Source organism: Eulemur rufifrons, chromosome 8, assembly GCF_041146395.1.
Source record: "Eulemur rufifrons isolate Redbay chromosome 8, OSU_ERuf_1, whole genome shotgun sequence".
Classification (NCBI taxonomy): Eukaryota; Metazoa; Chordata; class Mammalia; order Primates; family Lemuridae; genus Eulemur; species Eulemur rufifrons.
The window spans coordinates 34,175,802-34,193,762 of record NC_090990.1 but is presented as its reverse complement, the minus strand read 5'-3'; the positions used below and the strand labels follow the sequence as shown (position 1 = coordinate 34,193,762).

General features: G+C 42.0%; 1 pseudogene; it reads left to right on the top strand.

The window, feature by feature from the left end:
• Window positions 1–15,171: 15,171 nt before the first annotated feature.
• On the top strand, window positions 15,172–16,835 carry LOC138389496 (receptor expression-enhancing protein 5 pseudogene; annotated as a pseudogene).
• The last annotated feature ends 1,126 nt before the right edge of the window (window positions 16,836–17,961 follow it).

The following is a 17,961-nucleotide window of genomic DNA, read 5'->3' as shown; positions in this document are numbered from 1 at the left end:
TCAGGGTCTTGTGTGACTGCTTACGTTCATGACCATGAAGCCAGCCCTAGACACAAGAGATATAAACTCCAGAGTGCAGATAATATTAACAGTAAGATGTAGTAAAATAATTAGAAAGTAATGTTTATGGGTATTTATTACCTATAAGTGGCAAACTAGGATCTAACAGGCCTGACTTCCCAAGCTGCTGTTCCCCACTCCCAGGCTTCTTTATAGGCATTGCCCACAATTCATTTATTTATTGAAGTATTTATGCCAAGACAGGCATATGTTAGGTAGAGGATTGGCAGCCCTGAACAGTGAATCCAATCTCTGCTACAACTCCCTATTCTCCTCCCTGCCACTGCCCCCCACCCCACCCCACTCCTCTAACCTCCACCCCAGTCTCTAGAGCCAGATTTTGTCCAGCAGGTAAGTGGCTAAAACAGACACCAGGGCTGGTGACTTCATCTGGACCATGTACCTCCTGGCCCCTCACATGTTCCATTAAGCCACACACAATAAGTGTTTTAGCTCCTTCCTCCCCTTCCTCCATACTTCAGCCAGATATTATTTGACAGTGTCTCAGAACCTTCTGGTTTGCACAGTTTCTTCTGGGTAACTCGGGGCATTTTAGTTTTTCAGATTCTTCCCCTGTGCCCTGCTCCTTCCCCAAATCATGATGGTTGTATGGTGGCCATCATATGACCACATGGTCACAGAGCTAAAGACCTCAGATCTGTGCTCTGCCCTCAGGATCTGAGCTGGTCTCAGCTTCATGGTACCTAGCTTGATCTTGTCCCTGGGTCCTTTGTGCTGACTGAGGAATAATAGGATGTGGCTTTTGAATTTCTAGTGAGTTCTCTTGGCAGAGTCAGAGCCTGGGGACTCTAGCTCACCCAGTCCTATTCAAGCTCTTGCTGGTGGTATGACTTCCCCTGAGGCTTGGGCAGTCCATGTGGTAACCCCTCTGCTCCAGGGCCAACTGCCCCTGTCTGTACCATTCCATGTCCTTCTTTGGGTAACAGAGGAAGTTTTTGCACTGTAGCCAGGAGCCTGAGGGGCTCAGTGCTTCTCTCTGCTTCACTGCCATTTTCACTCTGGTTCTTCCCCAAAAGGACACAAGGCAAGATCCCCTGTGCTCTCAACTTTTCCTTCAATCTATCCAAACTTCCATGCCCAGGATTTTAGCCTAGAGGGGAAAAATCAGATACTCACCTGACCACTGGCTTCCCGACCCCTGCCACTTCTTGCCTTTGTGCACTTGGCTGCAAAGGCAAAGCTTTCCCCAAAACCTATGTTTCATGTGTAGACAATGTCTTTATGTTACTGTCTGTGTTCTCTCTGGCCCTGATTGAGAGTGAAGATCTATGATCTACTCCAACAGAGCATGCTAATGGGAGATAAAGGAATTTAAAAAATTATTTATTCTGGCCAAGGACTGGTTTTCAATACTTAATACAACTCAAAAATCCTATTCCAAAAGTGGAGCAGTGACTCTTTCCTTCTCTTAACATTCTTGCTCAAATGTCCACTGAATTGAATTTTCTTGACTTCACTACAGTGGGTTGGAGACACTGAGAAAACCTGATCAGCGTGGATAGTGGTGCCTCTAGGAGGAAACAAGCCCCGTGAGACTCACAGAAAAAGTTCCGTATCTCTCCCAGTGCGCATCTGATGGCACTTCCACGTCAAACACAGAGACAAGAAGTGAGCAGTATGGAGAAGCGGAATCAACACCACACACAGCCCAAAGAAAACCATACATTTGTCTACAAACAGGGCAGTATAAGGTAACTAACTTTTGACCAAAATTATAACAACTCAGTATGGCGACATATGTCTTCAATCTACTAAATTGTGGAAATGTATTATTACTTAATAATAAATGAATATTAATAAAATATTTCGGAACATGGAACCATGGGGATAGAAATCTAGAGGGTAGTGGAGTTGGATCCCAAGATAGCAATGCAGCCCACCAGTGTGGGATTCCAGAGATTCACTGCTCTCTGATTTACTCCTGCATTTGCTCAGTAAACATGTGCCAAACATTCACTGCGTCCCAGGTCCTGTGCTGGGCACCTGCTGGGAACTTGTAGTGCAGAAGGGAGGCAAGGGTCGCCTAAGTACTATTAAGGCAACTATCATAGAAAGTGGTGCTGATACCCATAGCGGACAAAGGCGAGAGTAATGAACTCTGTCCAGGTTGTGGGGAGGGAATGCAGGTGAGGAGAGAATGAAGAGAAAGTTTCATAGCATAGCAGATGCTTTCATTCATGCCTTCATTTACTGAGTGCCATTGCCCTGAGCACTGGGAATGCACCCTTGAGCAGAACTGACATGGCCCTGCCTTCATGTGGCTTAGGGTCTAGTGGGGCTGTGTCGTAAAATGTCAGAAAATGTCCTCTAGATGTAGACAAGATGGGAAAGGGCATTCTACAGTACAGAGAAGTGTGTGAACAGAGCATAAAACAGCCTGAGCCAACTGGACTGTGGGAGCTGTTCAGCATGGCTGGACCTTCAGGTCTCGGAGAGAAGTGTGGGTGCTGAGACCACATGTAGGGCAAAAATCAGACCGTGAGAGTTTGGTAGGCCCAGTTAAGAAGTTCAGACTTAAAGCTGTGGGAATCCGGCCGGGCGCAGTGGCTCACGCCTGTAATCCTAGCACTCTGGGAGGCTGAGGCGGGTGGATCGCTCAAGGTCAGGAGTTTGAGACCAGCCTGAGCAAGAAGCGAGACCCCGTCTCTACTAAAAATAGAAAGAAATTATATGGACAACTAAAAATATATATAGAAAAATTAGCTGGGCATAGTGGCGCATGCCTGTAGTCCCAGCTACTCGGGAGGCTGAGGCAGTAGGATCGCTTAAGCCAAGGAGTCTGAGGTTGCTGTGAGCTAAGCTGACGCCATGGCACTCACTCTAGCCTGGGCAACAAAGTGAGACTCTGTCTCAAAATAAATAAATAAATAAATAAAGCTGTGGGAATCCACTGAAAGGGTTTAAGATGGAAAATGATGTAATTAGATAGAAGATCACTCCGACAGCTATTTGGAAGATAATAATGGCAGCTAAATATTTACTGTGCCCTTACTAAGTGCCAAGTACTATTCTAAAGTGATCACATAAAATTGCTTAATATTCATAATAAATATTTGAGGTAGGTGTTACCATTATCCTATTATGTGGAAACTGAGATGCAGACAGATTATGCAATTTTCCCAAGGACAACAGGGTCAGTATTTGAATCCAGGCAGTCTTACTCTAGGTCCTGAGAGTTTAACATTTATGAGAATAAATTGGGTGAAGGGGAGGTGGCAGTAAGACTGGAACTAGGGAGGCCAGTCTAATGCTATTGCAATATTCAGATAAGGTATAACAGTGGCCTGGACTTGGGGTTGCAGTGGAACAGAGAAGCCAAAAGGGGTGGGAGAGATATTGGGGTGTGTTTTTGATGGAAGTTGGTGACTGGATGTGGGTATAGTATGGAAGAAGTCTAGGATGATCCCCATGTTTCTACTCACTGAGATAGGAAAAGCAAAAAGAATCTATCCTCTTAAATCCCATCTCATCCTCACCCCTGCCCTACACGTCTTCTGCTCTTACAAAAGTGTTCCTCAAGACTTAATTCTTCCTCAATCCCTTCTCTAACCACCCAGCCCACGGGTATCTACTCTATGAATAATTAAAGTAATTGTGTTTATACCTCTCATTTGACACGTCATTCATTCATGTTTTCATTTGTAATTCATTCCACAAGCAGAAATACTATGTAGCCTCCTTATGTATCTCTTTGTATATTCAATTTATCTTCCTAATTAGGCTTTAAAACTCCATGATGGTTCAAACTTTTTTTGTTCATTTCTTAGGTTCACTTAGAGCCCATCTTTAGGCTGGGCATACAAAAATGTTTTATGAATAGTTACCTAATTCACTCGAACTAGGGAGACTTACTGTGATCAAGGAGATTTAGGAAAGAGCAGGGTGAGAAGTATAGAGCAGTGATCTACAAAGCAAGTGGGCAATGAAGAAGTGGAGACATCCCAGGTCAGGCAGTCTGCCTGCTAAGGGAATAAATAGAAGATAGGTGAACAGAGGAAGAACAAAGTAAAATGATGGTTATTCTTAAGACAGGGAGCCTGACACTCATTCCTCAGAGAGCTGGCACTAATGGAGAGCAAGGATGGAAGGTGCTGAGAGAGGGGCAGTAAGAGAGAAGAAACGGGGCCAGAGAGGCTGAAGGGGATGAACGGGGCATTGAGTAGAATGGATGAGCCGGACGGGTGGGGCACAGAAACTTCATGGACAGCCAGTCCTAGACCTCTGTATGGAGGTATCAAGGCTGGGAAGTGATTACTTTATTCTGCCCTTAACACAGTAGTTAGTTTTGAAGGGGTTCAGTGTGGAAGACCAACACAGAAGCATACGAGGAAGAATGGAGAGGAGGGAATGGGCAGATTAGATCTCTGAAGCCAGATAACCTGTTTTGTTAGAGGATCCTGAGGCATCTTCCACCATGGCAGGGGCAGGGAGGATTGAGTGCCCAAGCAGAGTAGAGAGTTGGAACAGCTGCTCTGGCTATTGCTGGGGGGGCATTGGCAAACTGCTATGAAACTTAGGAACCAGTAGAATTTACATAGTAGGTTCCATGCAAAAGGTCACAGGGACCTAGTTCCATGATTTCCCCTTGCAACAGCCTGGAGGTAAAAGTATGGAAAATTTCAGAAAGGAAGCATAGAGTCAGTCCCCACCCTCACTGTGCCTCACTGTCCCTCTGCTAGTGCTGGGCAATACCAGGATATAAAGATGGATCCATGGTCGGCCTTTTCCTGGGGCAGTTCCCAATCTCTTGGAGGACACGGACGGATAAGCAAACCAGTACAATGCATAAATTCTACAGTTGGAACCATTGGGTTATTTAGACCTAGTCCTGTCTTATGAATAAGAAAATTAATTCCAAAAAATTAAAAGGGCTGACCCTAAGCCCCTTCTCTCCAGACTGAGAATTCCAAGGTCCTTTTCCTTTCTCCTTGTGACCTGTAGGCCACAGCTGTGGTGGTCTCCCCAGTTTCTTTGAAGGACATGGTGAACCAGGGAAACTTTTGAATGTGTCCATTAGTGTTGCTCTGTTACTTTGAGTAATGCCAATATTCTAAAAACTGAGTAGAGAAGTGTGAGCCTCCAGAAGAGAGGGAAAGAAGCAGGCAGAGAGGTATGAAGGAGACCAGGAGCACCAAGTGGAGGAGAGAACATTGCAACATGAAACGAAAGATGAATGATGAGTCAAAAAACAAAGATAAAAGTTTAAAATGTGTTTATTGGACTTAGTATCATGGAAGTCAGTTGTAAACTTGGGAAGAGATGTTAAAATCATAGAAATAGAAACCAAAATAAAGTAGGTTGAGAGGTGAATATGAGGGCAATCAGGAGCTGTGGAGAAAATGTTAAGAGTTTGAAGAGCTCTGAAGAGTCTGAAGAATTGGGCTATGAGAAAGAGGAAAGTTGGGATGTTTCTGAAAGAGGATTTGGGGGATTTGAGAGTGGAAGAAACCCTTGAACTCTCTCTCTTCCCCTACAACCTCTCCTTGCCCCAACCGATTCCTAAAAGAGTGAGGTTGGGATTCATAGAGCAGTCGCTGGCCTTGAATGTAGGAGGAAGAAGAAAAGGTTGGGGCAGATACAGAGTTTCACATTTTGTAGTACTTCAAACCACCACAGAGTATAGCGCAAAAGGCAAATCTCATAAAATCCCATTAAAAATCTCCAGGTCATAGATAGTTTTCGAATTATATTAATATCACTCAATTTTATAATGTCAAGATCCAGTCTCTATTTTCCTATTTTAATATAAATGTAGCAACTCAAAATTATCCAGTTGAAGAGTACATCAAAGTCAACACCAAGCAGTGTATACCTCTTCACATTTCCCTATCTGATAAGAGTATATTTGCATAACATCAAGTTAAATAAATTGCTATTCTCAATAGGAAGTTAAACAAATGCCTTAAGCAATCTTGCACAGTTCCTCGTATTTGTCCAACTTGTGTGAAATTCAAAAAATTATAATTTTGTGTGGGCATCACATAAGTAATGTAACTTAATGGTGTAACAGGCACAACAGCTACTGCCAAGCTAGATGCTCATCTGGAATAATAATAATATAAACAATATATATGCCAGGCATTTGACATACCTTATCTCCATCTCCAAAGTAGGCCTTTCCATTCCCACTTTACAGATGAGCAAGTTGAAGCCTGAGAAATTAACTTGACCTTGGTCACATATGACTCCCAAAGTCTATCCTCTGTACCATTTGGTGCCTTCAATGCATCCTAAGACCTCTCCTTTACCAGTTCCTCTCATTTTATGAACACATATTATGACTCGTAAATTTGCCAAAATTTGCTAAAATTAACTTGCATTCATTTATTGACTAAATATTAACATTTTTTACTCTGGTAAGAGATAAGAGAGGCAAACCAGCCTGAAATGTATATTTTGGAGTATTCAATACTAACAAATTTAGATAATCTATGTCTAAGCATTTTTCCACAGAAACACTACTCGTATTTCCTAAAATTACTTAAATTCCTGAAGCTTAAAGCAGAATTACCTACTCCAGCTAAAATGAATTCGGAACCTAAATCAAAATTAGAAAAACATGTTGAAGTCTCTACACTTTTATACAACAGAATCCAAACTTCTCTATGGAAAACAAAAAGAGCTTATTTTTTCTCTATGTAGCTACTACATAACTTTATTAATAAAGTGGTATCCATTTTGATAAATCAATAAACTAAATAAACAAATATGGAATTTTAAAAATGTAAAGAAAAATTCGACGAAGCATAAAGACAATACTTTGCCTTTATAAGCACATTTAAAAATTTTAATAAACTAAAAATTCTCCTCTTTGTAATTTGACATTAGCAAAATTATAAATAAATGTTACCACTTTCATTTTGTTTGAGCTTCTGTGGTTAATAGCACTAGCTCTATTAATCATTGCTATCCCATTGTGTTGCTTAAATAGTTTTTAATTCATTTTAATATGGAGAAAGACATTCTGCTATAAACACAAAGATGAGAATTGTCAAAATATAATTAATGAAGAACCTATTTTGGAAAACTTGCATATATATTGTATTTATGATAATGATTTCAGCAAATTTTCAGAAGAATTAATTTTTTCAATTTTATTTTTAATGATTTTATTCAAAGCACTAATTGTATTGGTAACAGTTCTGATGGGTCACTTGATTTTTACTTGGCTTTTATTTATTTATTTTTTGAGACTCTCGTTCTGTCACCCCGGCTAGAGTGCAGTGGCACTATCATAGCTCACTGTAACCTCAAACTCCTGGGCTCAAGTGATGCTCCTGCCTCAGCCGCCAGAATAGCTGGGACTGCAGGTAGGTGCATGCTGCCACGCTCGGTTAATTTTTCTATTTTTTTTGTAAAGATGGGGTCTCGCTCTTGCTCAGGCTGGTCTCAAACTCCTGGCCTCAAGCCATCCTCTTGACTTGGCCTCCCAAAGTGTTAGGATTGTAGGCATGAGCCACTATGTCTGGCCCTCCAACTTTTGTATTTTTAATAATAGATTTTCATCCAATTGAAATAATTGGGTTGGAAGAAGAAAAGCAACTATGTCGGCATCTGTAGTTTAGTTCTTGAAATATTATAATTACTAAATAATCACTCTATCAATTACATAACAAAAATGATGCTTTATAACCTTTTTGCCTAAAAATCTGCTTAGGGAACACATCTTCTGGATTTTAACCATTGGAAAAACAAAACGAGAGAAGGAATCTGCCTTTCTGTCCTGCCTTCCCTGCATTAAGCCTTCCTCCAGGCAAGAGAGCACTGAACCAGTCTCTTTAAATAGGAGAAGAACATGGGAAAAGTGGAACATTTCCAAAAATTATCCTGCCTTGTAGATCAAAGGTGCTGACCAACTTCCTGCAATGTGTAGGAATTTCGATATGTGGATAGAATATAACCCTTTGACTCACATGGTACTTGAGCAAGTAGCAACCTCTCTAAGTCTCAGCTAACCCAACTGTAAAATATGGGAATGACAGTAACGACTGTAGCTTATTATGGGAAGAATTATTAATAAGTGAGGTAACAAATGCACAACATTGAGCATTGTACAAGAGCTGTGTTTTTAGATATTGTAACCACCAAAGAAACAAGGACTCTAGACAGGGGGATAAAGAGAAGTGAAGTAGGGGGTTTTCCATGCATTCATCCAATCGTTAAACAAATAATTTGTATATTAAGTACATTCTATCCATAAGCAAATATGCAAAGAACTAGAGATACTGTCCCTTCTGTCATTAAGCTTATCAGGGGAGGCACACGCTAAACATATATTACTCACTTAGTGAATGCTTAATAAGTGAATGAATTAACCTCTGTTCAAACCTCTTCTTAAACACTTTAATCTTTACATTCTCAAAAACTCAGAATGAACCAGCTTCAACAGCCTATCATTGAGAAAATGGGGGCATGGCCTTTTCCCTGGAATGAAGCTCATAGCTGGTAATCACTTCCTTCTGTGTGCTAAAGAACTAAAAAACGTAGCCAAAATATAGCCCCCAAAAGATGTTTAAATGTGTCAAAGCAGCAGGATTAAATAAAGGACTTCAATTATTTTTTGTTAGAAACAATGGAACTCATTTTGGACAAGTTGACTCAGATTCTTGCAATTTTTTTAAAAACTCAAGCTTTAATATAAGGAAATGGAAAGTATAAGAGCTTACTTAAATATGTCACTTTCAGAAATATTTCCTCTCTTGGTCTTCCTGACCACTCTGTGAAATGTAGGGCAACTTAAGCCTCATTTCACAAATAAAGACAAATAAGCTAAATATAAAAGTGAGATGAAAGCCTGGTCCCTGGTCCCTGGTCCCAGCGTGGGCTCTCGGCAGCTGTTGCAAAGGCACTGGCACGTGTATTATTTCACATCTATGCCAACCCTTTTTGGCCAGGATTTCTCAGAACTGGTTGGAGAGCATGCCTAAGCTGCACAGGAAGGGAGCTGTGGGGGAGGAGAGAGTGGAAGCAGCCAGTCTTGAATGGTTCAAGCCGAGCAATCAGACAAAATGCAATGTCTGCAGTAGGAGCTAAGTTCTTTAATTCAGGGAGACACACCTGAAGATCTGCAAGGAATACTAGTCTCTGTGACCAGATGAAGAAGTGGTGGTCAGAGTGTGGATCAAGACCCAGTGCAAAAAGATGGGGGTTAGTAATGAGGATAGATCTAAATCCCCCACATTCCAAGGTAGAACAGACACTCTGTCTCCATGTTCCAAAGGTCCTTGCTTTGAGAGTCAGGGTGGAAGCACCTAAGTCAATTCCCTTTGTTCTGGGGGCTCAGGAAGCCTTTGACTGCCCCCTTCCCCAGTCTGGATGCCTCCTACCTGAGTGTGGCATTTTCAGAGACTTAGGCTCTGCATGTGGACATCTTAATGAGCCTCCTGGGTACCTGTGGAGGCAGCTGACACTTTGGCTCCTCCTAATGCTGATTTCTTTGAAATGTTGACAGGTTCTTCCTCCTCCTGTCTTGCCTAATAAACTGCTGACTCTACCTTTGAGACGTATTTCAAATCTGATTTCTCCTTTCAAGCAACTGCCGCCATGGTTACAGGCCAGACCTTCTAGCTCTAGTCTCTCTAGCACCAGACTATCTCCCACCCAATGGCCTGTGGGAATGCGCCAAATGCCTTGCTTCAAAGCCATCGTGGGTTTTGATTAGGTACCACCTATAAAAAGTACTCTTCCTCATTATGGTGTGCAAGGCCCATCGCAAGCGGCACCCCTACCCTTACTCTCAGCCTTGCCTCGCACTGCCCTCCCCTCTTTTCCCTGTTTCCCTCACCCACACTGAACTTCTCACCATTCCCTAAAACCACCACGCCTCCATGACTTTGCCCTTGCTGTTCCCTCCTCTTTTTTTTTTTTTGAGACAGAGTTTCACTCTTTTGCCCACACGAGTGCTGTGGCATCAGCGAGCTCACAGCAACCTCAAACTCCTGGGCTCAAGCGATTCTCCTGCCTCAGCCTCCGCGTAGCTGGGCCTACAGGCATGTGCCACCACGCCTGGCTAATTTTTTCTATTTTTAGTAGAGGTGGGGTCTCGCTCTTGCTCAGGCTGGTCTTGAACTCCTGAACTCAAGCGATCCTCCCACCTTGGCCTCCTAGAGTGCTCGGATTACAGGCATGAGCCACCGCGCCCTCTATAATGTTTTAGAGTACTGATTCATTTTTCTGCCATTAGCTACTAAATTGTGAGCTCAAAAATATTTGGGGTTTTTGGTAAATAAATGAGTGAATAAATGAATAATTCTATGAGGTATTCACAGAAGTGTTTATTATCCCACTTATTTTAGTTTCCTAGTTCAATTTTAACAAATTACCAGAAACGTGGTGGTTTAAAAAAATAGAAATTTACTCTGTTGGTTCTGGAGGCCAGAGTCTCAAATATCTCCCTCCTCTGCCTTCATGTGGCATTCTCCCACGAGTGTGTCAAATTTTCTTCTGCCTCCCTCTTATGAGGATACAAATGATTTCATTTAGGGCTCACTTTGATAAGCCAGGATAATCTCTCAATCTCAAATTCCTTGATATAATCACATCTTTGAAGATCATTTTTTTCCTAAAAGGTAGCATATACAGGTTCTAAGAAGAACCTGATATCTTCGGGGGTCCTTAGCCTACCATAGTCTGCCCTCTGTTTCCCAAAGATTCATGTCCATCCCTCGTGCAAAATATATTCACCCCTTCTCAACATCCCCAAAGCCTCAATTCTTTATATCGTCAACTCAAGTCCAAAATCTCCTCAGCTCAAAAATCCCAATCTTATCACCTAAACCATCTAAGGTACAGGTGAGACTCTGGGTATAAGCCATCCTTGGATAAAATCCCTCAAAATCTCTGGAGCTGTGAGAGAAAGAAAAAAAAAAACCCATAAGTTACCTGTTCCCTAAATAAACTGTAGGACAGGCATAGTATAACAGTTATAGAAATTCTTATTCCAAAAGGGAGAAAGTGGAAGGGAATAAAAGGAGTCTCTGATCTGTAGAAATTTCAACGTTCCGTGCGGTAAATTGCATTAGGTTTCAAAAACTGTGAGTAATCCTTCGTGGCTTGAGACTCCATCCTTAGGATCCTCTGGGACTGAGCTTTTACCTTCAGGGTTATTCTTCCTTTCTCTCAAAGGATGGCACATATTTGCAAGCTTAGTAGTTTTTTCAGCTTGTTTCTTTCCTGTAGAATTTTGCGAGTCCAGGAGCCTTCTTTCATCTGGCCGTCTCTCTGCTGCTTATAGTACAAGCTAGCTCTGCTGATATCACATTCTGAAAACCTGTGTGAATCTCTCATGGACGTCACAGAGATTCACACTGCTAGACAGGGAAGGCTTCCAAAGATTTTTCCTAGATAATTCCCATCGCTATTCCTGGCTTCTGAGTTCCCTGGGAGCATTTATGAGTCACACACCTAATGTCTTCAGCACTAGCAAAGGTTACCCAACCTCATGCTTGGTCTTCTCACCATAGCACGTTTTCCTAACAGTGATTCTCTTAACTCTATCATTTTCTTTCAATCTAGATAGACTCACAATTTCCCAGATCACCAGCAACTGCTTTATTTTTGTTTAACATTTTTTTCCTCAATTTAATTATCTAGTCTCACATCTTACTATAAACAGCAGAAGCAGCCAGGCAACAGCTTCTACACTCTGCTTAGAAATCTCAGCTAGATCTCTAAGGTCATTGCTTACAAGCCCTGCTTCCCACACAGCTGTAGGATATCATTCAATTAAGTTTCCTGCCACTACATAACGAAGTTTGTTTTTCCTCCGTTTCCAATAACACGTTTCTCATTTCTTTCTGAGCTCTCCTCAGAAGCACCTTTAATGTTCAAATTTCTACTAACACTCTGTTATGGTAATAGAAGTGTTCTCCAAACCAATATGAGCTTTTCCACCCATGCTCCTCGCTTCCTTCTGAGCCCTCATCAGAAGCATTTTAATGTCCGTATTTCTACCAATAGTATTATATTAATATGTTTAAGGCCATCTGGGCTTTTTCTACCCTGCACTACAAAATTCTCCCAACCTTTACTTATTATTCAATTCCAAAGCCGCTTCTACCTTGTTAGGTATTTGTTATAGCATTTCTCACCTCTACTACCAAGTTCCCATGGCTGCTGTAACTAATTACCACAGATGCGATGATTTAAAATGACTTGAGTCAGGTACAGTGGCTTCTGATTGTAATCTCAGCTACTTGGGCAGGCTGAGGTGGGAGAATCACTTGAGCCCAGGATGTTGAGACCAGACTGGGCAACATAGAAAGACCCCATCTCTGAAAAAAAGAAAAGAAAAGAAAAAAGAAAAAACACCCAGAAATTTATTATCTCATAGATCTGGAGGCCAGAAGTCCAAAATCAGTATGCTGGGCCGACACCAAAGTGTCAGCAAGGCCACGCTCCCTCCAGAGGCTCTCGGGGAGAGTCCATTCCCTGCCTCTCCCAGATCTGGTGGCTGCAGAGCATTACTTAGCTTATAGCTGCACCAGTCCAACCTTCAGGGCCAGCATCTTCAAATCCTTCTCTGTTCCATCTTTGTGTGGCCTTCTCTCTGTGTTAAATCTCCCTCTACATTTAGGGCCTACCTTGATAATCCAGGATAATCTCCTCACCTTGATCCTTAACTTCATCCCATCTGCAAAGACTCTTTTCCCAAATAATATAGCATTTACAGGTCCTAAAGATAAGAACTTGATATTTTACTTTGTTGAGGTCATTATTCAGCCTACTATTGTCTTCCCACTGGCCCTCAAAGGATGTCCATCCCCCATGCAAAATGTGTTTGTCCCATCCTAACATTCCAAAAGCGTCAACCTATTACATCATCAATTCGGGTGCAAAGTCTCATCTACATATCATGAGCTTAAAACTAGAATCACACTTCTATGGTTGTGGAGGGGTAAGTGATAGTATAATGGAGAATGAAACATGTCACACATATAGACTATGGTCCTGTCCTTTCTATGGGGAACACAGACAATGGACAAGTAGACAATTAAGTGTAATAATCACAGATGGTAGTAGGTGCTGAGAGGGAAATAAAGACAGTGCTACAAAAGACACTAACAGGGATGACATGCTTAGATAGGGTGATCTGGGAAGGCTTCTTGTTGGGGACAAGATTTAAAGTGAAACTCAAAGGATGATAAGGATCTGGCTGTGTGGGGAGTAAGGGAAAAGCAATCTGAGAGGAAGGAACAGCAAGCACAATGTCTCTGGAGTGGGAAAAATCACGGTGTCTTCCAGGAGCTGCCCTGTGGTAGGACAGTTGCCTGACATGAGGTTGAAGAGATCATCTGGAAGGTGACGTGTGCTCTATAACAGGGTATTTTAAGAATGAAGGAAGATGATATGAAAAAGTACTTGGCTCCATGCCCAGCACATAGCAAGTATTATACTAAATAAATGATAGTCAGGTATTAGTCAAAGTGGAGTTAGAAACTTGAGACGATGGTCCTGACACTGACACTTCCTTGCTTTGTGACTTTGGGAAAGTCTGTTAACATCTCTGGGCCTTAGTTCTCCTGTCTATTAAATAAAGTTAATAACACCTGGTAAGTTGAGGCATGCTCTGATTGTGCTTTGCAAAGATTAAGCACTAGGCAGATACAGAGGAGACATTTTCTGAGACTTTACTGCACGCTGGTATTGTGCAAGGTACTGAGGTAAGAAAACCTCACTTCTCAGACTCACCTCTGCCTCCCATTCCAGGAAGTCATGATACAGAACATTCCCAGCTGAAAACAAATATGAGAGTTCTGTGCGGGACGTCAGACTAGAAAGGCAAGCAAATATTTAAGTTTTAAAGGCTTGCGCTTGGGAAATGCAATCTTTGTAGAGAAGGAAAAGTAAATAAGATATACAAAATTGCACCAATATCAGACAACTTCATCTGAACCTAGAAAACGAGTACCTGGGGTGACCTACCCACAGGAGTAACTGATGCAAGCTGCCGCCACGGGGATCGACTGCCCCTCCTCTGCCGTTGTTTGGCCTAGACACTGAACCAAGAAGCATCCAGCAACAAAAATATCCATTTCCTTTTTAAAATGTGGCATCCAACACCGATCTTAGTCTGTTTACAATGATGATCTAACCACTCCAAAGTTTTCTCATTCTCTCACTCATTTATCAAATCAGCAGGTATTGACTGAGCACCAGCAGTAGGCACAGTCCTCTGTTTCACACTGTGGGAGGCATAAGGGCACAGACCACCTAGTTACAACCTTCCTGGAGTCTTTAGTTGAGGTACCTCAATGTCAAATTAATGGGAAAGATATTTACTTGTTAATAAATCTTGACAATGATGAACACAACCTTCTAAGAACTAAGCTTACACTCTATACACAGTTCTGCTTTCATCACTGTTAGATCCTTCACGCATAGCATTAAAATTCTCATATACATCATTTTCAGTGACTACACTACACCCAGCCACATGGTTTTACATCCACTTTCTCAAGGAGCTGCTCTGGACAGGGAGGTTTGTATGAATGCCAATATGTGGAGTTGATAATCTGACCCATCTTCCTGCTATTTGGAATCACTGGATAAAGCATAACAAACATGAAACGTCCCCTGGAAAGTTTAGGGGCTGCCATTTGGACTGGAGGCTCAGCCCAATCGTCTCCTTTACATGAATGGCTAACAGTGAAGTCTCTGAGCCTGCCTGTCTGGGATAGAATCCTGGCTGCACCTCTTACCAGCTGAGTGACCTCGCACAAGCAGCTACCCTCTTTGTGCCTTAGATTTCCCCTCTACAGTATGAGATGAGATTGGAAACGAAATAACTGTTTTGAAGGGTTTTTGTGAGAGCATGCATGTAAAGTTCTTTGTTCAGTGCCTAGAACACAGTTACGTGCTCACTCAATGACCACATTATGAGTCCACAAGTATAAAGAAGAAACTGAGCACTCAGGGAAAGAAAGAGTCAAAACTGGAATCAAAGCCAAGCTCTGTGACTTCAAAGTTCTTTCCACTACTGCCCCTCACAGTGTTGGTGAAGAGCAGGTGCTGAGCCAAGTAGGGAAAGGGTCAGGGTTCCAAAGTCCCTGGTGGGATGTGGCAGATACAGGGATGGAAAGTAACCACAGAACTAGGGGAAAGTTGAGTGGAATGGGGTGTGAGAACTTACATGACCCTCCACTTTGGTTTGGATAGGAACCCAGGATTCAAGGCAGAAAGAAAAGAACTTTAGCCCCATGGGTTTTGTAATGAATCACTTGTCATGAGGTAAGTCAAAGGAGGAGGGTGTTGGGAGTGAGAGTGTAGATGGGTGACAGGGCAGGAGGAAGTAGGGCCCCTTGGAGAGCTGACTCCAAGGAATGTTTCATGAAATATATTTTGTTTCACTGTCTGAACTGGTGCTCTTTGGTATAACCTTTAGGGAGATAATCATGGAAAAAGTGACAGGAGTGTTAAGTTGAATATGAACTTGTTCCATTTCCTGCTCTTTCATATACAATCTTCATGGATTTGCCAGTGCTATTTCTTTTTTTTCTGGCATTTGCCGACTGGCAAGCTCCTATCCATCCTGAAAGGTCTCTTAATGTTTCCCTGGGTGGATTGAGCCCAGTGTTTATTCCTTCAGTGCATCCTCTATAATGTCTTGGTTTTTCATTTGTTTGTTTGTTTTTTGTTGTTGTTGTCTGGGCTACAGTGCTTTGGCGTCAGTCTAGCTCACAGCAATCTCAGATTCCTGGGCTCAAGCGACCCTCCAGCCTCAGCCTCCCAAGTAACTGGGACTACAGATGCATGCCACCATGCCCGGCTAATTTTTTCTATTTTTTGTAGAGACTGGGTCTCTCTCTTGCTCAGGCTGGTCTCAAACTCCTGACCTCAAGCGATCCTCCTGCCTTGGCCCCCAGAGTGCTAGGATTACAGCCGTGAGCCACCATGCCCTTGATAATGTTTTAGTGTACTGATTTATTTTTCTGCCATTAGCTACTAAACTGTGAGCTCAAAAATATTTGGGTTTTTTGGTAAATAAATGAGTGAATAGATGAATAATTCTATGAGGTATTCACAGAAGTGTTTATTATCCCACTTATTTTACTTTCCTAATTCTATTTTAACAAATTACCAGGAGTAGGAGCATCCCCAGGCGGCAGCGCAACAGTCCCCGCCGTGTCTGAGGCCATGAGGGAGAGATTTGACGGGTTCCTGCATGAGAAGAACTGCATGACTGACGTCTTGGCCAAGGTCGAGGCCAAAACTGACATGAACCAGAGCTTCATCGCGCTTGGTGTCATCGGACTGGTGGCCTTGTACCTGGTGTTCGGTTATGGAGCCTCTCTCCTCTGCAATCTGATAGGATTTGGCTACCCAGCCTACATCTCTATTAAAGCCATAGAGTGCCCCAACAAAGAAGATGATACCCAGTGGCTGACCTACTGGGTACTATATAGTGTGTTCAGCATTACTGAATTCTTCTCTGATCTCTTCCTGTCGTGGTTCCCTTTCTACTACATGCTGAAGTGTGGCTTCCTGCTGTGGTGCACGGCCCCGAGCCTTTCTAACGGGACAGAACTGCTCTACAAGTGCATCATCTGTCCTTTCTTCCTGAAGCATGAGTCCCAGGTGGACGGTGTGGTTAAGGACCTGAAAGACAAAGCCAAAGAGGCTTCAGATGCCATCACTAAAGAAGCCAAGACAGCCTGAGCAAGAGCGAGACCTCGTCTCTACTAAAATTGGAAGGAATTATATGGACAGCTAAAAAATATATATATAGAAAAAAATTAGCCAGGCATAGTGGTGCATGCCTGTAGTCCCAGCTACTCGGGAGGCTGAGGCAGAAGGATTGCTTGAGCCCAGGAGTTTGAGGTTGCTGTGAGCTAGGCTGACGCCATGGCACTCTAGCCTGGGCAAAAGAGTGAGACCCTGTCTCAGAAAAAAAAAAAAAAAAAAAAAAGGAAAGAAAGAAAAAAGAAGAATCCAAGAAAGCCACCGTGAATTTACTGGGTGAAGAAAAGAAGAGCACCTAAACCACTGACTAGATGAAACCTTTCTGCCCTTTCTGTATCTTCCAATTAGAGCTTGATGTTATATTAGAGACTGTGGTATAATCATTTTAATAATGTTGCCTTGGAAACTTTTTTTTTAATTTCAGAATATTACAGGGGTACAAATGGTTTGATTACACGAATTATTTTTGTACAGTTTAAGTCAAACTTTTAAGTGTGTCTGTCACCCAGATAGTGTGTATTGTACCCGTTAGGTGTGAATTTACCCATCTCTCCTCTCCCCGCCACCACCTGCTTGATTTCCGATGAATTTTACTACCATACGCACACATGAGCGTTGATCATTTAGTTTCAAAATAATAGTGAGTACATGTGGTGTTTGTTTTTCCATTCTTGCCATTCTTAGGAGGATGGTCTCCAGTTTGGAAATATTTTTGATATATTAAAAAAAATGGAATGGGTTGTAAGTTTGTTTGCATACTCTAATTTAAACTTAATGCAGTGGGCAGTCTCCAAATTTTTGGAAAATATATTTTGCCCCTGGGTAGGAAAAGATGTGTGCTAATCCTGCAGGAAATATAAACTTAAAACAAAATTATATATCCCACAGGTTATGTACTTTATGGGGCTCACTCTGCATGCATTTTCTCTGTACTTATATTTAGGATAATCTTCATGGTTCTACTTCATGTAATGTATGATTTTATATAATTCTTAAATGTTTTTAATGTATCTGTGCACTATATATAGGGAAATGTTACTGTCTGATTGTAACATGTGTAATGCTTATGGGGAAGGGGACAAGGGAAGGTTGTACATGCTATTTATAACTTTTGTACAATAAGACCAGCTGGAGGTACCATTGTGCTGGTGTGATCTGCTAAGTAATACTTAAGAAAATTAATACAAATGATTAGTATTC